The sequence below is a fragment of the Arvicanthis niloticus genome, chromosome 24, assembly GCF_011762505.2.
Source record: "Arvicanthis niloticus isolate mArvNil1 chromosome 24, mArvNil1.pat.X, whole genome shotgun sequence".
NCBI lineage: Eukaryota > Metazoa > Chordata > Mammalia > Rodentia > Muridae > Arvicanthis > Arvicanthis niloticus.
The window spans coordinates 1,183,463-1,208,564 of record NC_133432.1 but is presented as its reverse complement, the minus strand read 5'-3'; the positions used below and the strand labels follow the sequence as shown (position 1 = coordinate 1,208,564).

Below are 25,102 nucleotides of genomic sequence, written 5' to 3'. Positions count from 1 at the left end.
AAACTTTGTGCCCACCAACACCTCTTCAAAAATTCAAGTTGTCAGAAATTGCCAATATCTGTCAATGTTTTGGTATGTGTATGTTGGATGCATCGTGTACATGTGTGTGCATTTGCACATGTGTGGTGCAGGTAGAGGTCAACATAAGGTATCTTCCCCTATTAATCTCTACCTTATATTTAGAGACGGGGTCTCTCATTGTACCCAGTGATCACCAACTGGCCAGACCAGATTACCAGGAATCTGCATGTCTTGTGCCTGGTTTTCATTACCATCATCACCATCAGCACCACCATCACCGTCACCATCTTCATCATCATCATGATTATCATCACACCTATACAATGGAGTCTTTCTTCTTCAGGTTTATTTGGTACCTCGGGCCCTGTGAGAGTTCTCTCAATACGCCTAGTACTGTCAGTCTATATAAGTATATTTCTGTCAGAGCTGGGGCATGAATAGGTGACTTGAAACCTATTGTTAATAATGTCCAGCTGGGGCTGGAGAGATGGCTCAGCAGTTAAGAGCAGTGACTGCTCTTCCAGAGGTCCTGAGTTCAATTCCCAGCAATCACATTGTGGCTCACAACCATCTGTAATGAGATCCGATGCCCTCTTCTGGTGTGTCTGAAGGCAGCTACACTGTACTCATATACATAAAATAAATAAATAAATCTTTTTAAAAAATAATAATATCCAGCTGGCACAGCTCTGAAGCTACTGGTAAAATGTGGGTCACTCACTGTGCCCAGCTTTGCCTGTGTGTATAGCTGAGAAAGGATGACCACGACATTTCTTACATTTTATTATTTGGTCGCCTCTGTTATTTGGCTAACCAGCAACCATTCTCCCTTCTTCTATTTGTTTCTTGTTTGTTTGTTTGTTTGTTTGTTTTGAGGCAGGGTTTTTCTGTGTGGACCAGGCTATCCTGTAACTCTTAGAGATTCTCTGCCTGCCTCTGTCTCCCAAGTGCTGGGATTAAAGCTGTGCACCACCACCTCCGAGCCTCCCTCTTCTTGACTGTAAGATTTCTTTGAGGATCCACTTACTCTAAACCCATTCATCGATGGAGGTAACATTAACCATCTCCAAGCTCCAAGAATGATCCATGAATCTATTACAGCCTGTTAACATAGTCCCCACACACCCCATCAGCCCTTGGCCAGGGATTGGCTTAAGGAAGCCCATGGCCCAAACCGGGCCAATATGACTTACTTCATGGCCTTTTTAAAAAAAACACCAGATGTGCCCTTTTACCATCAGTTTTGTGTGCCATGTAGAAGGTGGGTAAGGAGTTTCTGGATATGTCTTCCCTAGCAACAGAAAGCTGGACTGAGGAACTAGTAGCAGGAGACAGCTGAGCTCTTAGGAGGCCTTCTAGCCTGTGGCAGCTGTGCCGGAGGCAGTTGCACAACCGAAATGCTCGCTCTGATGTGTTTTGCTGAGTTCTACCACACACAATCAAAACAGTCTTGGCACATTCATCTTGTGTGGAGGACTTTCCTGGGAAAGTCCCCACCAGGCTGACTTCTGCAGCACTTGAACATCTGCTCAGCTTCAGTCTCCTTCTCCCTGCAGTGGGATGAATGTTCCCACCTCTATCAGCTAAGGCACAGGCTGTGTCAGCCAAATAAGCCTCTTTGGAACCAGCAGGATGTCTATGTTCAGAGGCCTGGCCTCTGCCTGTTCATCAACCTAGCCCTGTGTTGAGGACACTAGAAAACAGAATGACCCACGTTCTCCCTATGAGAGATCTTTCCAATAGACTTAATCTTTGAGATTATAAAATGAGCCAGCAGTATCTCCTGAGGGTGGTCTGGGCACAGCCATTAACCCCTTGAGGGTCAGGGCTGACAGCATCTGGCCTTTTCAGACATCTTGTTCCATCCCTGGGGCCCACTGCTCAAAAACACCCCCTGAGAGCCCTGGGATCCTGTGTCTGCTCTGGGCAAGTCCTCTGGGCTCATGAATCTTTTGTGGCCTTGTTTCAACTCCTACCAAGGAGCCCTGCCTGGTAATCTTCCTCAGCATGTGTTGAGTAGGGTGGGGTCTGGGAATGGTTTCCATGGTTGCCTCTCTACATGCAGTGGGACCTTGGGGAACAGAGCTGATAAATGAGGTGGATTGAAGTCTCATGTAAAAAAAAATCTCAAACTTTGTTCAGAGCATCAGACAATTTATACTTTGAGGGTTAAGCAGAGCCACGGGGGGGCAGGGGGGGTTAAGTGTACAGTCACCAGGGCAAGCCACACATGGCAGGCAAGTTGCACATGGATTTTCCATAGAGATGAATGAACAAATAATAACATGTTATAATGAATAATCTGAAGTAAACTCACTCCTATCTGCTGCATCTGGAGGGGCACGAAAGCCAAGAACAAAGTGGCTTCCAAGAAACGGAAATCACAAGTCTCTTGTCCTGGCTTCTTGGAGTTTTCTCACAAGCACTCAGATCCCTCCCCATAAAAGCCCATTCTTGGGCCGTGATCTGACACCCCAGGCTTCATGTTCTGTAAGCTTGGTCCCCAAACTAAGGTGGCATTAAGGTGGCAGAAACTTTAAGAGGCAGGATCTAATGGAAAGTGATTGAGCCAGCACCATATCCTTGAGCCCGCAGAACTATCAACTACATAAACTTTTGTCATGAAGTGCTGTCTCCAGTGTTTTGTTACAGCAACAGAAGATAAAGATACGATGCTATAATCAAAAGATTGTCTTCTCCCCTGTGTGCTACCTCAGGGGTAGAGCACTTGTCTAGCCTAAGTATGACCCCAGGTTTGACGCATAGGTTCATAACTAATAAAGGTGCTTATGGTTAAAATATCTGATGGAAAAAAAATATTCAGGAAATAGGTGTCCAGCCCAGGTTAGTCACACACCCCACTGCTTCAGGACCCTCTTTACCCATTCTTGTTTCTGTTATTCATCTGTTAGCAACCCACTGAGAGAAGCTCTCCCCTGTGTACCTGGCATTCCACTGTGTCTGATGTCTCTCCAATGAAAGCTGAACACAAGAAAGTATGAGGGATATGGGGAGAGGTGATGCGTGCACACGCATACATGCACACACATGCCTACATGCACATGCGCATGCACATGCATGTGCCCATACATGTTCACACACACACACATGAGTGCACACATGCATACATGTGTGCACACATGCATGCACATGAACATGCATGCATACACGCATGCACACACATATCTTCATGCACACGTGTGCACACATGCATGCCCACAAGCATGCATGCACACGCGCATACATGCACTCATACACATGCACGCATGTCTCCTTATTCTCATGAATACTTTCTGGACATGTCAGACACTATAGGAGCCCCAAACTGAAAAGTATTCTGAATTTCTGCATCTCTAAGCACCAGGGAGAAGGCCTTGATGGAAGGATTCATCTCCACATTGTCTCTGCCTGTGTCATTTCTCACTTGGAATTCCAAGTATGGTCTGCCTCTCAGTCACTATATGAACATCTTCTGAGCCCCTCCAGCCGGCCACTGGCTAGACATCTTTCCCCCACAAACCCACAGCTGTGTTCAGATGATCAGATTGTCCTTACAATCACATCGGTCTTATTTTATCTGAACCTGCCTCCTATGCTTTCAATCTACACAGGCTCCTGTGAACCACATGTGCACCTCAAGAACACTTGTCACACAAAGACTTCCTCACATGGTGCCACAGTCTCCCAGACAGAGGAGTGGGACAGGCATCACCAGAGCAGTTTCTGGGTAATTGCTGGCACCAGGGACAGACCCTGGGAATGGCTAGAAACGGAACTAAAAGAGCCAGCATCCCAAGGTGAGCCTCTTGTCCCATCATGTCCCCTGACCCTAAATGTCACAATTCTTGTTCTCAAACCCAGTAGCCAGTGCCCACTGCTGCCTCAAATACACCAAGATCATAGCAGGACCTTTGACCTTCTGCCCTGCACCCCTCCCTCTGCTGTCCCCAGATACCAGCTCAAGACTTGGCTGCTAGTGGAAAAGGCTGGAAGGGTTGGCGCCCTCAATCCAGTCTAGCCATATGCTCCTTCTCAAAGACTCGATTCTCGAGTGGATGGATTTAAAGCCCCTCTCTTTCTGCCAATACTGCATGCCTCTCTTTTCCAGCAAGCTGGTCCAAGTGCTTCCTCCCCTGCCTTCCCAACACGGGGGAGGAAGGCAATCAGAATATATGAATAAGACAGGTCTTCTTGGATACTCTCCTCCTCCACAGGATGAGCCTGAAGATAAGATGAGGCTGCCAGGAAATGACTTTTCAATCTGGGTCCCGGAGGGGGCTGTCATGCTCCAGGACATGGCTGCTCAGTATGCGGTCACCCAGACTCTGTTCCTGAGCTGTAGTTGGGATCCACACAGACTCTGCAGGGACTCTACTGAGCCTTCCCTCAGCTCCAGGACAAGTCCCCAAAGACCAAATGACTCCCCTTAAAAGCATCCCACCATGGCTCATTTGTAGGGACAGCTTCCTTTTGGCTCTGCCTTAAAAGCAGGAGCCAGAACTTTCTAGAACAAAGCACACTGAGCCCTGGACTCAGACACAGTATGGAAAAGCATGTGTCTCCAAAGAGAAGCCTCCCTCACTGGCACCCCCATAATGAGAGGAGTGGTGAATGACTTCGGCTTCTATGTATAGGAGATACTGCCTAGTTTGGGGGTCTCAGAAGTGCTCTTGGGAGCACCTCTTTGCATCCTTCCACAAGGTGCCCAGGCTGCCACCAATTCTAGCATCCCACACTGACTTCTACACCAGAAGCGATGAGCTTCTCTGGGTGTATCCTAGAAGAGCAGAGACAAAGCCACATTGGGGGGTGGGGTGTCCATTTATGGTGAAAGCCAGGCTGAGAAACAAATTCAATGAACTCAACACCCCCAGAGCCCTACAGCTAGCTATGTGCTCATGCCTGCCACCCACAGCCTCTTCCAGTGTTCGCTTGCAACAGGAACAATCTGAAAAGCTGCTGCTCTCAGGCAGGTCTTTCCTCAGAACTGTGATAGCCACCCTACCCCCCATCTACCCAGACCTTCTCCTCTTGACTATGTCCCTCAAGGTAACATCCCCACGCTCAGGAACAAACCTTTCATGTGCAAGCAAACTGAGGACCAACCCCTTAACCACCCATGGGAATCAGCTAGACCCCTGGATCCCTCCTATCTCATGTACACCGATGGCTTCATGAGCCACTATTAATCAATAGTGATCATCTTCCCATGGACAGTCAACATCTCATCGATTTGACATTATAAATGTCAAATGTGGCTTCTGAGAATGTGGCTAGTCACCATGGTCTGGATGTCACTGCAGTGTCCCCCCAGAAGTTCACATGCTGGGGCAAGTCCCTATCTGGTGAAGACACAGAAGGAAAGCAAGTTGGCTTTCCACCTTACCCTCGCCTTCTATTCCTGAACCCCAGGGACATCTGACTAGATGAATAGATAGAGGCAGAAGAAGAGAGCACAGAGCTCCCAGCCCTGTGTGTTCCAGCCTCTGTGAGCCGGTTCTACATTTCAGCCCACCATCTGGCGCTCCGCTTGGATCTGCAGTGTTTACTTTCTGGAACTCTGCAGTCATGGGGTCTGAGACGGGAAGCGCCTGTGTGTGGAAAACTGCGTTTCCTTTCATATGTTCTGGTGGCACTGAACAGCTTGCTTTCTGTACTTTAAAAAAACAAACCAGAAAGGAAAAATGAAAAGGGCTTGCCAAGCCCCTTTCCCACTAAGCAGGAAGCCTAGAGACTCTAGAAAGTGAGGAGCCTCTCTCTCTCTCTCTCTCTCTCTCTCTCTCTCTCTCTCTCTGAAAGGTGGGTCACTTGGTGCCTGGTGTAATGGGAGGGTGTCATCAGGTGCCTTGCCCCCATTTAAGGGTACCTCGGAACCTCTTGGCTCTTCTGGGATCTGCACATGAGCTGAGTGGGTGTTGGGACATGACATCAGTGTTGTATAGTAGTGAGCCCTAGGAACCCCAAGAATGTGCCAGTGGTAGGCCTGAGCACTAGTTGGTCCTCTGTCCCCAGTATTTGCACTGTCGGTGGGGTGCAGTGGAAATCCTCTACTATATAACAAAGACCCTAGCTTTGGAACTGAGAACGGGGGACCCTGTAAGCTCTGCTCTGCATCAGCCATCTTGCTACTCTCTCCCTCGACCAACCCCATCCTCAGCTGATTCTTCCTTGATGTGTTCCTGGAAGCTCCCAGACCCATGCTCCATGAGGCAGGAACTCTGAGTCACGTTTCCAGGAACTCTGAGTCACGTTTCTACTTTCTGTACCCACCCCAGAGTGGTAGACCCCACGTGGACCCTTGTCAGCCTCTCTTGCAGTGGGCATAAGCTTCTTGGAGAACATCCAGCAGGTGGCGCTCATGAGTGAAGCAGACACGGAGGCGGGATGGTGAGTCAGCTCATGGCTCCCAACTAAATGGTTATGGAGGCTACTAAGACCAGTGGCTATGGGTGTGCCCATATTGTGTTTCTGTTCTCTGGTCCCAAATGCAGAGACCCCAGGGCTCTGGTTGACCTTTTGTGTGTCAGGGTCATCAAAGTTCACTTCCAGTGTCAGGAAATCAGGGCTGCATGAGAACCTGGCACCTCCACACAGCAAGAGCCAGAGGAACAGGCCTGTCTCACAAATGATGAAAACTATGTTTGATTAAAGAGGTCACACTAAGCCCCAGGCCTGCTCAGAGCCCTAACTATTTACGGCACATGGTTAGATCTATAGGTCTCCTTTCTCCACACAGTGAGACCGCTGTCCTAACTTCTCTTGCTTAGTACCACAGTCTACTGAAGTTGTTTATGGCCATGTCTCTTGTCAAGGTGACAGGACTTTTCCCTGTCTTCAGAGTGCACCAAAGGGGCAGAAGGCCCTCACGTGGGCAGCTACTGGGAATGGTCCATCTCCAGGTCTCAGGAGGTCCCTCAACAGCTCTAAATCTCTCCAATTGGTGGATTCTACTAGAGTGTCCCCTAGGAGTTGTCTGTCAGTGCTGGGCAGCAGATCTTCTGTGGGTCCATAATTCCCTAAATTATTCATGAGACCCGCTATCATGGATGGGAGCAGTCCCAATCCTAGATATCCTGGATGGATATGGGTCTAGCTACTGTGGATGGAAACAGGCCCAGTATACTCACCCAGATATCATGGATGGGAGCAGGCCCAGTGTACTGACCCAGATATCATGGATAGGAGCAGGCCCAGTGTACTGACCCAGATATCATGGATGGGAGCAGGCCCAGTGTACTGACCCAGATATCATGGATGGGAGTAGGCCCAGTGTATTCACCCAGATATCATGGATGGGAGCAGGTCCAGTGTACTCACCCAGATATCATGGATGGGAGCAGGCCCAGTGTGCTCACCCAACTATTATGGATGGAAGCAGACCCAGTGTACTGACCCAGATATCATGGATGGAAGCAGGTCCAGTGTACTGACCCAGACATCATGAATGGGAGCAGGCCCACCCAGTCCCACCACCCTTGCTCAGGGAAGCTGATCTGTCCTGTGAGACACCTGTCAGTATTGAGAAGCCGACTGCTTTTAGAACAGACTGGTGTTTCCAAGAGCTGTGTAGCCTGACCACGTTGCCTTCTCTATCTCCTCACTGACTCCTCTCTTTCCTTCTCACTGCCCATTCCTGTCCTCTGGCCTCCTCTCTTGTTTTGGGGCCTTTGTAGATGGTGCTACTGTGCTCAGCATTCTGCGCGCGCGTGCGCGAGTGCGGGCACACACACACCTTGAAGTTCCCTTTCGTCAAGCTAATTGCTGCTCATGCTTCCCGTATCAGCCTTTCTCACTCCCAGAATGCATCAGGACTCTTGTTCTTCTAACAGTTGCAAAGCAACTCTTACCAACAGTCATAGCAACATGGATATGTTTGTTTGATAGCTATCGTCCCAATGGTCAAACGCCCTGGAGAAGAGACACCTTGTCCCCTGAGAGGCTCTGCCAGAGCCTGACCAATTCAGATGCGGATGCTCAAAGCCAACCATGGGACTGAGCACGGGGACCCCAATGGAGGAGTTAGGGTAAGGACTGAAGGAGCTGAAGGAGTTTGCAACCCCATATGAAGAACAACAATATCAATCAACCAGACTCCCCAGAGCTCCCAGGGACTAAACCACCAACCAAAGAGTACACATGGCTCCGTCTGCATATGTACCAGAGGATAGCCTTAGCTGGTATCAATGGGTGAAGAGGCCCTTGGTCCTGTGGAGGCTCAATGCCCCAGTGTAGGGGAATGCTGGGGCAGTGAGGTGGGAGTGGGTGGGTGGGAGGGTGGGGGAGCACCCTCATAGAAGCAGGAGGAGGGGGAGGGGATGGGGGATTGTGGAGGGGAAACAGGGAAGGGGGATATAACATTTGAAATGTAAATAAATAAAATAACCAATTAGAAAGAGAGAGAGAGAGAGAGAGAGAGAGAGAGAGAGCGAGAGAGAGAGCTGTCTGAAGCACAGACACACTGAGAGGGAGGGCACAACCTGCCCATCCACCTCAGCTGCTGCCACCTAGAAGTGTCCCCTTCTGAAGCTCCATCCTCTAGTCTTCATCACAGCTGTGTCTGACTCTCCTTGTGGGCTGGCCCAGAAGAAAAGGAAGGATGTCAGACACCTGTCCTTCACTAGGACAAACTAGCTTAATGGTTCCCATTGTCTCTGAGCTTTTACTATTCCTGCTGTCGACCTTCCTTTTCAAAGACGGAGGATGCTTCCCTGGCTCTTAATGAGCATGCTCGTGGGCTTGACTCAGCCGGCCATGAAGGAGAAGCCCTGTCTGGTCCTTTTATCCAGTAGTTGGTATGAAAAAGATGGGGGGAGGGAGCTATGTGTGAAGGTCACCCTCAAGAGACTCCTGTGTGCTGCTGGTACCCCAGAAGCAGAGACCCAGCCTCAGGAGGATCTGTGTAGGCAGGAGACCAAGCAGGCTCTTCTTCTCCTGAGGTGCAAACATGGATGGAAGACCCAGGCAGGCTTCCTGGGTTCCTGTTCTTGCCCCTCAGCCAAGAACTGAATTCAGTTGGTATGTTAGATACTTGCTTGTACTCAGAACACAGAGCCTTCCTCACTCCCCCATCTCTCCTCTAGGAGTCATTGCGACTTCCAGCACTTAGTTGGTGAATTGATCTGTCCGCTTCCAATGCAAACCATCTGCCATCGTTCTGACCAGCTCCAGCAGACTGACTGGGGGGGGTGGGGGAGAGCTACACAGCCTATCCCACTCCACAGACTGACTCCGGGGGAGCTAGGCAGCATGGCATTCAAGTCCCAGATTTTCAATCCAACGATTGAAAGAGAGGTTCCTGGAAGCCAACTCACAGAGATCTGGCTTGTAGATGAGACAGGGAAAACAGGACAAAGGTGAAGGAAGAAGAAGGCGGAGCCTGAACTGTGATTGAAGCACCTGGGTGCAGTTACACCCAGAGCTTTTCTGCTCTTGAATTTTCAGTTACAGAAAGCCTTTCTGGAAGTTTCTGAATAAATTACATTTCTGTCCATTAAAATTGAGATGGGAAAAAAAATAATACATAAAGGATAGTGCCAGGTATGGTGGCTCGTGTCTGTGATCCCAGCACTTGGGAGACTGAGGCAGGAGGATTACCATGCGTTTGTTGCCTGAGCTACAATGTGAAACAGTGTCTTGGGACTGTCCAGTAGTGCCGGCCCACATCCCTGAAGCGGCAGCGATAAGGCTGTGATTTCAGCTCCTGTCGCCTGTCTGGACTTCATACACTATTATAGACTTGATCCTTTGGACTGACCACCCAGCTGCCTGTGGACAGCCTCAATCAAGATGTCTGTCCAGCTAGCATGCCTAGCATGTATAAAAGCCTGAGTTTGATACCAGCATAGCATAAACCAGGAGTGGTGGTGCTCACTGGTAACCTAAGCACTCAGAAAGTAGAGACAGACAGTTCAAGATCATCTTCAGCTATGGCAAGTTTGAGGATGTGGTGAAGCCATAGAGAACTGTCTCAAGAGAAGAAAAGAAAAGAACGACGGGAGAGGGAGAGGGAGAGGGGAGAGAGGGAAAGAGGGAGGGACGGAGGGAGGGACGGAGGGAAGTACCAAGAAGGATGAAAGGAAATAAAGAAAAAATGTGTTCTGCCACAAAGGATCTAGTAACCCTGAGCCTTAGGAAAGAGGCTGGCACTGGAGAAAGAAGCCCAGGAAGGTGCCAGCCACAGCCTGGGCCCAGAATGGGCATGGGGAGACCAGTATCATCCACAGGTAGGAAACAATGCCTGCAGTTGCCAGACCCAGTGCTGGCAGACACTGACTTCTCCACGGTCCTCCATAGACTTCAGGATCTAAAGACAAGCCATTTTGTTTAATGGACCACACCTTGAAGAAAGTACCATGCAGTCTTCTACTGTCCTGACCATCCACCCGTTGGTCCTCCTCAAGATCAGCTCAGAGTAGACACCAGATCCTAGCAGAGGGCTCCAGAGCCTCTGGGCTCTAGTGAGTCGTCCTGCTTGACCTTCCCTGGCCCTGGAGGACATCTATCTTTTATTCTCATGTCACAGCCTCCATGGCTTCCTCCATGGTCTGTCTACCTCCAACGGGCAACTTGGTTTTTTTTTTGTTTTGTTTTGTTTTGTTTTGTTTTTTTCTGAAAATGTGACACTCCTCTTGGACCAACCTTCAGGAACCAGTATCGAGTTCAGTCAGGTGGCCTTTGGGACAAGGCCCAGCAGAGCTGCCATCTGGAACTCCTCATCCCAATGGAATTTCAAAGAACAGCCCAGATGGTAGGACAACTGGCTGCTGGCACTGCATACCTCACACAAGGGAATCTACCTGTCCTCCAAGGGTTCAAAGTTTCTGCAGTGAGCAAGAGACAGTGCATCCAAGTGTCTCCCAAAAATGACAAGGTAGGTGCAAGATTACTTCCCTTCTCAAATCATGGACAATTAATTACACCTGTGGTGCCATCACTGGCTTCACAATTCCTCAGCAAGTCTGCCCTACATGGGGTAGCAGGAATCATCCAGAGAAGGAACCCTGGCTGAACCCTCTCAATTCAGCCCTTGCAGGAAGCTCCTGGGCTGCTGAATCCAGCAGTCCTCAGATCCTGCTGGGGATCCATCAGACCTGAACTTCACTCTGGCTTTGCTTTTTGATTGCCGTGAAGCACTGGGGTGAGAACATCTCAGGGTATCGTTGTATAAAATGGGAACAGTAAAGCTTAGGCTTTTGCCCTAGAGAGTTAACCCTAAGGTGCATGGTGACAGATACATGTCACCATTCATCTACCTACCGCATGCATTGCATGATATAGAGCAACCCTTCTGTGATCCCTGTGAGAAACTGTCTCTGGCTCATAACAACTCATCATTGGTAGTTCACCAGCAACATCCCTGCTCACACAGCTGGCTAATAGTGGGGAATGAATGATGCTCAGGGCCAGCATGCTTCTGCTGTTTCCTCTCTGTAAAGTATGATACTTTTCAAAGCCAATACAGATTGTCTGTTTTCCACACCCAAGCCTGTCAGGTTACGTCTCCTGCCTACCCACTCCCTCCCACAGGTGGCAGGGTCCCTGTTCTGCACAAAGACATTTCTCCTGAATCTGTCAGAGTCTGCAGTCATCAGCTGCCTACCTAATCTATTCTCCATCTCCTCATACAACCCAACATAGTCTGATGTTGGGTTCTTCTGTAATTCAACCATAAACAATGACATTTTCCTGGTGCCCTGAAATGAAGTTATGCATCAAGAGTCTGAGCCCTACGGCATGAAAGGAAACATCTCTGGGGAGTTTCTGGGAGAGCTTTGCCCTGATAAAGAAACTTCTTTTTTCTTTCTATTTTGAATGTTGATGTGATGGTTAGGGTCTGGCGGCCAATTTTTAGCAATGAAGTCTAAGGGTACTCACTAAATAAAGATGGTGACTCAAGAAGCAAGTCTGAGTTCTTCCCGACATCCTCCTGCCACTCTCTGGGCCTCACATTGCCTGTCTGTCCCACATTTGCTTAAGTCATTGTACTTGGGCTTCTGTTTGGTGCAGCTGAATTTGCTGTCAAGTGAAATCAACCCACTTAGATACATCAACCATGATTGGTAGAAGATAGCCCTAATTTCACGTCTCGGCCAAAGCACCCCAGTGACTCAGGCTTCAAGCCAGACTACTTGGAAGTACCAAATGATCCAGAACCCACAGAGAAAGCCTGGCTCCTAGCAGTGGGAGTTCTCCATGACTTGAAGGTGGAGGTATATGGGTGGGCTCATAGGAGGACCTCAGCCAGATCACAAGGGAAGGGGTCATCTACTTGCCTGGCCTAAGGCCTATTCCTCAGCCAGTTCATGAGGGAACTACTCACCTGGTCTACAGCCTATTCCTCAGTTGAGCAGTGTGGAAATCCTAAGCTTCTGATCATCAAAAGCAGAATTAGAGAGAGGCTGTATCCAAGCTCCAAACCTGCTCTCCTCTGGAGGCAGCAGGCAGATCTCCTCTGGAGGTGCCCAGTTAGCACAAATGGCACCATCAGATGGGTGCCAACCCTAATTCCTCTTAATTTGCTTAGTTTAAACAAAAAGAAACTTCACATTTTGCCTGTTAACAAACTGTTGGGCCCCAGAGCATATCCTGGGTCTCAGCCTATCTGGCCTCTCCCAGGTGACAGATCCTTTTTAGAGCAGTTCAAAGGGGACTTAACCATAACAGTTGGAGGCCAGTTCTACAAAGGTGACTCCAGGAAACTGTCTAGCCAAAGACAAGGCTCCAAGGATGCTACCTGGAGAAGAAAGAACCTCCCATCTCTTTCAGGAGGTCACTGGCAGGTGGCCTCAACTACTCCATGGCTTTGGGCAAAGGCCGTCCACAGCCCAGAATGGTACTACTCTCATCACTTTTCCCGTGGCCAGTAGGACAGAGGGCACAGTCAGGAAGCCAGGATTCTGCTTGCTGGTCCAATATTGACTCACCACAAAACCCTTAGCCTCTGCGTCCTTCTCTCAGAATGTAGTTACTTCAATTAGAATGGTGTCTGCAGGGGCTGAGAGATGGCTCAGCAGAGGCCCTGGGTTCAGGTCCCAGTACCTGCATGGTGGCTTGCAACCATTCATAACTCCACTTCTGAAGGATCTGACACCCTTTTTCGAACTTGAGGAGTACTAGGCATGCATGTAGTACACAAGCATGCATACAAACAAAACATGTATGCACATAAAAAATAACTTTGAAATTAAAAAAAAAAAAAAAAACATGGTGTTTGAAACAGTCATGGCGGGGCTGAAGAGATGGCTCAGAAGTTAAGAGTACTACCTACTCTTCCAGAGGTCCTGAGTTCAATTCCCAGCAACCACATGGTGGCTCACAACCATCTGTAATGGAATCTGATGCCCTCTGAAGATAGCTACAGTGTACTCGTATAGATAAAATAAATACATCTTAAAATTTAAAAAGAAAGAAAGAAAGAAAGAAAGAAAGAAAGAAAGAAAGAAAGAGTCATGGCTCATTCAGTAGCTACAGACAGCAGTCTCTCCAAATAAGAATGGCATAAATCAGAAAAAGGATGTACTGGTTCTCAGTAGTAGTGTGAACTTCAGGCACATCAAAATCAACATTCTCTCTCTCTCTCTCTCTCTCTCTCTCTCTCTCTCTCTCTCTCTCTCTCTCTCTCTCTCTCTCTCTCCTGGCTGATGCCTCATAGCTGGCTGTTTCCAGATTCTTTGCCTGTTCTGGTGACAAGATGGTGCCAGCTGTCCAGACTCTTTCCTAACAGCTCCAAGCGCTTGGCTGAGAGAACATTCTCTTCTTTCCTTCACATGTGCAATGGATTAACTTTCTTTTGCTGTGTGTGACCAAGTGCCTGAGAGAAGCAATGTAAGAGGAAGAGCTAACTGCTGGGTTGCCTCAGTTTCAGGGAGCTTAGGTCAAGGCTGCTCTTAACCACTAAGCCATCTCTCCATTCCTTTCTGTGGCATTCTTAAAGTCACTGCAGGGCAGATCCTGCTGCCAAAATGACTGACAGTGAAAGCAGGCAAGCCACACAGCTTCCTCGGTGAGCAGAGCCTTGGACCTTAATGGTGCATGAACATCCCCAGCCACTGCCCACGGAGTGACAGAGGGGCTCTGTGGGGAAAGCCACAAGCACCTGAAATCTCCGCTTTAGGCGGAGACATTATGAGTCCCCAAAACATTGCCCAAAAGCACTATAAGTGCTCGGACTGGTCACTCCTGAAGAGGGAAGAAGAGGGAAATGTCCCCAGCCTATGCCATGGGGCAGCATTAACTTCATAGAGCAACTGGACAGGTGACAAGCACAAACTCAACTCATTGAGTAACAATCTTTGATTGGGTATGAAATCCCAAGTATCCCTGTATACTCTCAGCTGTGACAAAACCCCAAGTGGCCATCCTAGAGCAACAGGGGTTCTGAACACAGCTGCTGAGACAGGATGTATTCAGCAATGTGCTTCTTGAGACAGCATCCAATGCCCCAGCAACCCATATTGGCCTCCTGTGTCTATTTCTGGGATAGGAGCCATTTCTGAAGCTCTGTCACACCCTGTCTGAGTCTCTCCACTGGGGATGCCTGGCTAGTTCCACTCATCTGCTGCCTTGTTTGGTTGAGCTATTTCGTAGGTCAAGGAGTCCAGTAGCTCCGGTTGCCTTAGTAACAGGCACGGACAGTTACTCCATCTCCACAACTCCTGCTCTGTTATGACAGAAACAGCCCAACGATGGAAAGGAGGAAGGGGAAACCCACAGAAGGCCACCAGCCAGGAGGACAGTAACCCACAATTCTCTGAGGATGCCTCTTGGTGTACCAAGCCACTCTGGACTGGTCATGCTGTCCCCAGAAGCCCAAAGCTGAACAGGCTTCTAGTGGATGTGAGATACTGAGTCCTTCCACTGGGGATGCCTGGCCAGTTCCAGTCACCTTCCCCGTGCCCAGCACATGCAGAGTCTATCCTCTGCAGAAACAGGAGGCCAAGCCAGAGACTATACATCAGTCAGTGACTTATCTACTGCTTGAGTGGGCACCTGCACACACGTGGATACATACACGCATATGTGCAGCAAGTGCACACTTGAACACATGCGCACAAACATACATATGCATGTACACACATGTGCATGCACAAATGTATGCTCATACACACATGCACAGAATGCTTTATACGTATGTGCATATACATATCCAGATGCATCTGCACACCTATGCATGCATTTGCACATGTAGTTCTTATACTATCCTACTTTCTTTCATGTTGGTGTGTGTGTGTGTGTATGTGTGTTGTTGTTGTTGTTTCAAAATGTATTTGTTATATATGAGTATTTTTCTGCATATATGTATATGAACCATGTGTGTTCTGGTGCCAATGAAGGCCAAAATAGAGTACTGAATCCCTCGTGAGCTGCCACGCGTTTGTTGAACATCAAACCCAGGTACTAAGAGCTCTTTCCTGCTGAGCCATCTCTCTGGCCCTTGTTGATTTATTTATTAGACAGAGTCTTGTAGACCAGGCTAGTCTTGAACTCTGAGAGCTCCAACTGCCTCAGCCCCCCAAGTATTGATGGTACAGGTATGTTCTACTGTGTCCTGTATTTATGTATGTGTGAGTGAATGCCACATCTTCATGGGGAGTCTCTGGAGACCAGAAGAGGTTATCAGATCCCCTGGAACTGAAGTTACAGGTGGGTGTAAGCTGCCTAATGTGGGTGTTTGTTGTTTTAAGCCTACAGCACTGAGTGCTCCCATAGAATCTCCCATACTACTGTCTTGCTTAGTTTTTTGGATCAGATAAGACCAGGCATGCTCAGGGTAGTATAGCCTTTTTTTTTTTTTTTTTGAGACAAGTTTTATATAACCCAGGCCTGACTCGAAATCTCTATGAAGATGAATTTGATCTTGAATTTTGATCTTGTTTTTGGGAGTGGGGGGTTGTTTGTTTTCATTTTCTGTTTGTTGAGACGGGGTCACCGTAGGTAGCCTTGGCGTACTGGGACTCACTGTGTATGCCAGACTGACCTTGAGCTCGTATATAGCCATCTGCCTTTCTGGAATTAAAGGTATCTATGATTTTCTTTTTGAGAGAAGGTCCCATGTAGCCTAGGCTGGCCTGAAACTTGCTGATAATGGTGAACTTTTTTTTTTTTTTTAACATTTATTTATTTGATAGGGAGTGGAATATACATATCACAGTATTCCTGTGGAAGTCAGGACACAAATTGGTGTTCTCTCCTCTTCCCAAGAATCAAACTCAAGTCACTAGGCTTGACAGTAAGTGCTTTTACACACTGAGCCAAATCACCAACCCTACCCTAGATTTCTGTTCCTCCTTCCTCCACACTCAAGAGTGCCCAGATTACAGAGCCACCCAGAGCTTCATTCGTGTTAGGCAAACACTCTGTCAGCTGAGCCAACCCTCAACCCTACAAAAGAAACAGCTGATCTCTGTGTCCAATTACCAATATAATCATAGCCCTGAATCCATTAGTGTGACTGTTCATGAATACCCAACTTGCTGTGTAGGGAACAGGGGTGAGATTCATGATTGCAGTCAAGCTGACACTGGGAATTTTAATTTTTATTTTACTCAAAATTCAAACACCAAATAATAACAGCGTTTCTTTGGTGGAATACATTTCCACAGTCAATTAAAACTGGATCCACTGGTTCAGAAGACTCTCCCAGGCAGCCTTCAGCAAGCTCACTGCAAGATGAAAAGCCACCTTCAGTGAAGGTGTCACCCTGGAGAAGAGGCCTCCAATGTCAATGACAGCAAAAGTGTGTAGCTGTGGTGGCGTGAGCCCTAGCTCTGTAGCCTAGGAACAACAGTAGGCACAGCCTTGTCTTCTAGTTCATTGTGCATGATGTGGGATATTTTGAACACACTCTGAGCTCCTGCCTGACGAACAGAGCTCAGAAGACCCAGGCAGCTCATGATCCTGACAGCACTCTCTCAGGCTCCACTCCAGAGCCCTGAGGTCACAGTGTCCCATGAGAAGTTTTCAATGACCCTTCCCTGGGGATCCAGCTTGCTGGGAGAGCCTGAAGATCACACTGTGATTCTGCAGAGCCAGCATGCATGCATGGCTCCTTAGGATGTGAATCTCAGTGCCTGGCTTTGTCTGGTTATTTCTTGAGGGTACTGTTCAGGCTGTTCCCCTTTCTCAGGCACCTTTCTGGAATCTGGTGATCAGGGGCTGGAGAAACAGCTCAGAATTGTTTACTGTTCTTACAGTGGGTCTGATTTGGGGTCGTAGTATCAATGGCAGGCCACTCACTGCTGCCTGTAACTCCAGCTACAGAAGACTTGATACCCTTTTCTGGCCTCTACAGCTACCTCCATATGTGGCACACACTCAAACACACATCAAGAGCTTTGTGATTTCAAGTAAAGAGTTTACCTGGCTTGGATTGGGCATCCTCCTGTCAAGCTCAGCCATGGCCTCTGGTTTCTGACAACCAGTAGAGTAGAGCCACCCTGCTTGTAGGAAGTGATGACTCACCTTCTACCATCCCAGCTGTCACTCACATTCACAGCCCACAGCAGTGCCTTCACCATGTGTTCATCAGCCCTTCAACAAAGGTTTTGGTACGAGTTTGTAATTCTTTGCTGAAGCCATAATATCATCATTCACATTTGCTGAATTATATTTTTCTGATTCTTCGACTCCAAAGGTTATCTATCACTGAATATCAAAATATTGCCACCAAAGTAATGAGGGTAACACAGAAAGAGTTTTTCTTTAACTGAGTGATCAGTGAGTCTCCAAGTCAGACAAGCTTCCTCCTATACAAGAAAAATGGAGTGCATTGTGCATACACAATGGAGTGTTACTCAGCTATTAAAAACAATGAATTTGAGAAATTCTTAGGTAAATGGATGGAACTAGAAAATATCATCCTGAGTGAGGTAGTCCAATCACAAAAGAACACACATAGTATTCACTCACTGATAATTGGATATTAGCCCAGAAGCTTGAAATACCCAAGATTCAACTCACAGACCACATGAAGCTCAAGAAGAAGGAAGACCAAGTGTGGGTGCTTCAGTCCTTCTTAGAAGGAGTAACAAAATACTCATGGGAGCAAATATGGAGACAAAGTGTGGGTCAGAAACTGAAGGAGGGGCCGTCTGGAGACCATTCCACCTGGGTATCCATTCCATGTGAAAAGAAAGAAAGAAAGAAAGAAAGAAAGAAAGAAAGAAAGAAAGAAAGAAAGAAAGAAAAAGAAAAGAAAAATGAAGGCTGAAAGGAGGCCCAAGGCCTCAGCCTCAGGGCCCGTGAATTGCCCTTATATGGAAATATGAACCCAGAGGTGGTCGGTGGCTCACACCTTTAATCCCAATGCTTGGGAGACAGAAGAAGGTGGATCTCCAAGTTAGAGGCCATCATGGTCTACAGAGCATGTTCCAGGACAACGAGGGCTACACAGAGAAACTCCATCTCATAAAAGCAAAAGGAGAAAACCCTTGTTTCAAAAAAACCAAAGAGAGAGAGAGACAGAGAGAGAGAGAGAGAGAGAGACAGAGAGAGAGACAGAGAGAGAGACAGAGAGAGAGACAGGCAGATCTTTGTATTTAAATAAGGATGTCTAGGTGAGACCATTCTGAATTTAGGGTGAGGTCCTAGATTCAGTAACATCTCCTTATAAATATTAATGAAGAGAGTTGTGTGGCCGTGCGTGACATTGATCCCAGCACTCCAGAGGTAGAAGCTGGTGGATCTCTGTGAGTCTCAGGGCAACTAGGATTACACAGAGAGAAAACATATCTCAATGATGATGATGGTGGTGGTGGTGGTGGTGATGATGATAGGAGGAGGGAGAGAGAGAGAGAGAATTGAGGTTCAGACACACATACACAGGAGCTCTGCAGACAAGAATGGAGGCGGAATCTGGAGGCCAGGGATTCTGGCACCAGGTGAGAACGGCCTGCAAGACCTTTCTTGAGGCTCAAGATGAACTAGCCCAATGGCCTCCAGCTGAGAAGACAACTTCCTGCTGCCTTGTTCTTGTTCGTGAACATAAGGGACATCCCCCACCTCCCACCCTCCACCCCTCATGCCACACTGTTCCTCAGCAGCTAGCTGGGTCCTTCTGCTCTATCCAGAAAGGAATTATGGGTATCAAGATGTTCCCCCCAGTGTAAACAGTTCTGAGCCCTCAGTGCCCACCCACGAGGGGCTGGACAGACAGACCTAGAGGCTCACAACTCCAGGCCCTGGGAGCTAGGGACTTATTGCTCCAGCTTTAGAAGCCAAAAGCTCTCTGTTCTCAGCTTGGAAGTTATTGCTCTGGGCTTTAACCACCAAAAGTCCTGGATCTTGGCAGCTATTGTAATCCTCAGCTTCCAGCAACAGTGGAGACAGCAGTAGCAGGCAGCATTTAACTAGTATTGCACCTCGTGGATAGGCCTCCGTTTCCAAGACCCTTGGGTCTATGGTGAGTTTTACAGCTCTCATGCCTTGCCCTGCACTGAGAGGAAGTGACTGTTAGTGTTCACTGGGTATGCCTGAAACAAGCTGTTGGAGCAATCATGGCTTGGACAGGATCCTTAGAAGCCAGAACTGTGCATTGGCAGCAAGCCTGTGGTCAAAGTATAGCCTCCTTGAGGCTTGTGTGTAGTGTTCAAGGCTGCCTGCTTGTCTTTTTAAGAGGTGGGGGTGAACTGAGAAAGACAGAGTGTCACCGTATAGTCCTGGCTGGCCTTGAATTCACAAAGATCCACCTGCCTCTACCTGCAATGTTCTGGGATTAAAGGTGTGTGTACCACCAGGCCTGACTTAGCCAGTTTGTCTCATAAAGGTAGTCTAGCCAAACCATAGGCTGGTAGTCCTCCACTGAGACATCCGGACACCAGGGACAGCCCTAACAATTATGGAGCCAACCTGGCCTTGTCGCCAACATTTTTTGTTTACTTAAAAGAAAAATAAACATTAAAATGGCTACTTCAGTCGAGGGCCTAAAATCCCTTACATTGCTTACTGGTGCTTTAGGTGTATTTTAATCATGCTCTATGATCTCAGCCAAATACACCAAAGAGCCGGGTCATTTAACATCTCAATGTGAGGCCTAGGATGAGTTTTAGGCAGAAGAACAAGGTGTACAGAGGTCCCGGGCAGAGACCAGCTTGGGTGATGAGGCAGGAAGTCCCAGCCATTATTAGACACAGAAGAGGAAGAACCAGGCCAAGTCCTCAAGGATCTGGGCTGAGTTCCACGTGCTGAGGGAGCTCCTGGAGAAATTTCAACAGAGAAAGTATAGCCCTGGCTGCTCTGGTGGGTGGGTATGAGTAAGGGACTCTGTAGTGAGGATTCTGAAATATTGGTTTCAAAAAAAAAAAAAAAAAAAAAAACAAAAAAAAAAAAAACAGAAATAGTATAAGAATATGCTTTCATTTTAACCCCAGGCGTGGGGATGTGGGGCTGCTTCGGGCTGTCCACAGCAGCTGAGTATGGCTTGCCTCATGCTCTAACAGGGGCATTATTTTACCAGCTTCGATAGTTTCTGTGACTGTGTGAGGTTTGGAATTCTGGGAACTTTTCAGAAGGCAGATAAAATGCTGGGGTCCCAAGAGGCAGTGTTGGTGGTTGGTGGTCGTTCTGGGAGGTTGGTTGCTGTTTGTTCGCTGTGCTCAACGAAGAAACAAAGGGAAAGAGATTCTGGGATTTCTGTCTCTGTGTCCTCTCTCCTTTCTCTCGTATCTAGTGGGAAAAAGAAGAGTCCTCGGATTAACAAAGACCAGCTACAGGACTCCTCCGGTTCTTACACGGTTCGTCACAGCTGCTCCTGAGAAGATGCAGATGTGATAGAAGCTTCTGGCACTCCTAAGAGCCAACAACCAAACAGAAGAAACAAAGCTTTGGATATGCTTGCTGAAGCAGCAGAAGCCAGGCAGTGCTGACATTATTGTCACACAATGCCTGCAAATGAAGACTTCCAGAAGCCTGCCTTTGCTAAAAAGGACAACAGAGAGTCCCAATCAAGAGCCTGTTCTCGCTGGTTTTGCATGCGAAACTGTTTTCAAGTCAGTATCTCTTCCCATGCGGCCTCACAATGTCCACCCAACTCTGGAGTGATTGGAGGGATGGAACCTGCCAGGCTGGTCATTCTGGAAAACCAGCCACCATGTTAATTGCTTCATAATGGACTACATGGTGATGTATGGAAACAACCAACGATTCAGGCGAATGCCCTGTGTCCACAGTCGAGATTTGATTACTTCTTTTTATCACTAAATTAAATTCCTTCTCCTGTTTGTCTTGTTACATTAAATCTCTTCAAATCTTAATAGACTGCGGCTTCTGCCTGCAGCTTAGTCTCTGATAACATGTCTGTAATTTGTAGTGTCCAGGGCCAGAGGTGCCAAGGAAGCCAGGCAGATGTACAGAGTGCTAAAAATAGGAAGATGCTAGAGAGGCAGCTGGCCAGGAGGCTGGATGCAGACAGCAGAGGCTTCCATACCCACGGCACTTCTTGTTCCCAAGCCACTACACACCCAGCTTCCCATGCTCCCAGGAAGGGCACAGCTGCATCAAGCAGATCAAAGCAGGTTCCTACCTTCTCCCTCAGACAAACTCCGGTCTTGCTTTGAGCCCTGTATATTATCAATCCTCCTTACCCGGCTGCCTTCCTTTCCCCAGTATCCAGGCATACCCTGTGAGGAACTATCCTGGAAGGTCAACGGCCTCTAAGATCAGAGTTTAAGCATATCCTAAGTCCAGCTGGCCAGAAGCTCCCTGCAGACATAGCAGGAAGACTTACATATTGTATCGACTGACAGGATGAGGGAGAGCTACAATGGACATATTGTTGAACACTTGTCCATGAATCATCTGAAGACAGTTCATAACAGTCCCCAAAGAGCAGGATCAGTTAGGTGCAATAGTGCTCTATTTTAATCCCAGCACTTGGAAGGCAAATCCAAGTAGATCTCTGTGAATTCAAGGCAAGCCTGACCTACCTAGTGAGTTCCAGGCCAGAAGGACTACATGGTGAGACCCTGTCAAAAAAACAATGCAGGGTATCTTAGTTAGGGTTTTACTCCTGTGAGCAGACACCATGACCAAGGCAAGTCTTACAAAAGACAACATTTAATTGGGGCTGGCTTACAGGTTCAGCAGTTCAGTCCATTATCATCAAGGTACGAACGAGTATGGCAGCATCCAGGCAGGCACAGCGCAGGAAAAGTCGAGAGTTCTACTTACCCATCTGAAGGTTGCTAGTGGAAGACTGACTTCCAGGAAGCTATGGTGAGGTTCTTAAGACCACACCTACAGTGACACACCCACTCCAACAAGGCCACACCTACTCCAGCAGGGCCACACCTCCTAATAGTGCCACTCCCTGGGCCAATCATATACAAACCATCACACAGGGTCAACTTCCAATGACCTATTGTGAGTGTGTGAAAGACCTATGAACCCACGTGTCTATCCTCTGATCCTGAAGCTCCAGTGTCTGCAGCTGTTGGTAGCTTCTTTAAAGCTGAATCTCAAGTAAGATGCTGGCCTTGAGACTCAGCTGCTCTCCCAGGCTGGGAGCTGCAAGTGTATAAGTTCAATGTTGGTTTCTATGTGAATGAGTAACCACTACAGCTGAGACATGACCATCATCACTCAGGATCACTGGTTTGAGTGACATCAATTCACAGCCCAGCACCAGAATGTGTCTGACCGAACAGGAGTCCAGGAGGTACCAAACAGGTAAGAGCCAAAACCCAAGCAGGTGACAATGACATCCACCAATGTGGACTGAAGCCACAGACTTCCAGCAGGAAAATCCAAGGAGACACAGAGGGAGACCACAGACTGTCCCGGTCCCACATGGCTGACAGGGACATGAGACTCTGGAAAGGGAAAGAAACATTGGAGAGGGAAGACGAGGCAGTTTCAGTTCCAGAAGAGCATGTGCACCACATGGTTCATACACATCCAGGCAAAACAAATGCTCATAAAAATAAAATAAATAGGCTGGGCATGGTGACACATGCCATTAATCCCAGCACTCAGGAGGCAGAGGCAGTCAGATCTCTGTGAGTTCAAGGCCAGCCTGGTCTACAAAGTGAGTTCCAGAACAGCCAAGGCTATTATACACATTTCAAAATCCTATCTTGAAAACCACCACCACTACCACTACCACCACCACCACACCACAACTCTGGTGGGGAACCAACTCCCAGGAAGGCACTGCTGACAGGTAGCTCTCTTTCCCTGTAGTGACAAGTCGGTCAAGTTTCCTTTGCTTCTTCCTTCCTTGCAAATGGAACCTGGATTCTCCTTGATTTAGCCTGGAATGCATTGGTTTATTTAAGCCAATTAAAAAAAAAAAACAAAAAAAAAAACAAGGATCCTTTTGCTTCTGGTGTGCATTTATTATTTCACTAAGCAAAGTTGGCTAGAGAATTCTAAAGAAAGCATTTATCCTGGCAGAAGGAAGTCTTTTCTGCTTGGTTCCCTTCTGCCTTAAATATCGTTTCAGGAGAATGTGACCTTCACGATGGTGGCATCCATGTTATGGTCCTGTGGCAATGGTACAAACCAATACACTGAGCACAGGAATGGAGTCAGGGTAAAGACTCAGAACTGAGTCCTCTGACCAGGAGTCAGTCACCTCCAGGACTTATACAATGGCCTTAGTCTTTATTCAGAACACTATGAGAGTGGGGCAGTCAGAGTAGCCTCCCGTCCCAGGGGACCTGATGACCTCTTCTGGCCTCTGAGTGTCCCATATGCAAAGAGTGCACAGACATCCATAAAGAAAAAACACCCATACGCACAAAATAATAAAATAATAACAACAATATTTTTTAAAATAAGGAAGCAGAAGGAATGATTCGGTGATCGAGAGTATTTGTTCTTGCAGAGGGCCCAGATTTGGTTCTCAGTACCATGCAGCCAAAACACTCATACAATAAATTTTCAAATTCTTTATTTAAAAAAAAAATAATAAATAAAAATAATAAATAAAGGTAGAAAGTGATCAGTCAAGATGCCCAGCGTGGACCTCTGGCACACACACACACACCTACACACACCTGCACATACACACCTATACATACATGCACAGGCACACATACCACACACACCTGCCCACATACACAGATCTATACATACACACCTGTACACTCACCTGCCACATACACACATCTATACACACACCTGTACACACACACCTGCCACATACACACATCTATATACACACCTGTACACATAAACACACCCCTGCACGCACACACCTACACACATACACATGTACACACATCCACACGCACACACATGCAGACACATTTACACACACCTACACACACACATATACCTGCACATGCACACCTGCATATATGCACACACATACATACCTGCACACACACACACCTGCATACAGATATACCTGCATACATGCATCCACACCTGCACACACATACACAGGAACACATACCATACACAGTATACTGGCTGGTTTTGTGTAAACTTGACACAAGCAGAGTCATCAGAGAGGAAGGAGTCTCAGTTGATGAAGTGCTTCCATGAGATCCAGATATAAGACATTTTCTCAATTAACAATCAATGGGGGAGGAGAACAGCCTATTATGGGTGGGGCCATCTCTGGGCTGGTGGTCCTGGGTTCTATAAGAAATCAGACTGAGCAAGCCATGATAAACAAACCAGTAGGCTGCACCCTCCATGGCTTCTGCATTGGCTCCTGCCTCCAGTATCTTGCCCTGTGTGAGTTCCTGTCTGGATCCTTCAATAATAGATAACAATATAGACATGTAAAACAAATAAACCTTTTTCTCCCCCAAGCTGCTTTTTGGTCATGGTGTTTTGTCACAGCAATAGAAACTTAACTAAGACAATAAATAAATAAAATTCAAGTCTTACTAGTCTGTTCAAACTGTTTACGGTCTACCACCAAGTGACGATACCTCACTGCAACCTGCTTCAGGGCCTACCGCCTCCTTCCCCAACTAGAAGCTGTGGGCTGGTTTCTCTGTCTTGGATAAGTGAACCGTTCTTGTGAGATACATTTTTGTCTTAGCAGGGGTTTTTTTTTGTTGTTGTTGTTCTTTTTTCAGTTTTAGAAAAGGAAGCCACCTACCAAGGACAAATGGGAAGTGGGGTGATC

At 47.5% G+C, this 25,102-nt stretch overlaps 1 pseudogene; it reads left to right on the top strand.

Annotated features, from left to right (window-relative positions):
* The window catches only part of LOC143437505 (splicing factor Cactin-like), a 48,918-nt pseudogene that overhangs the window by 744 nt on the left and 23,072 nt on the right, over positions 1 to 25,102 (top strand).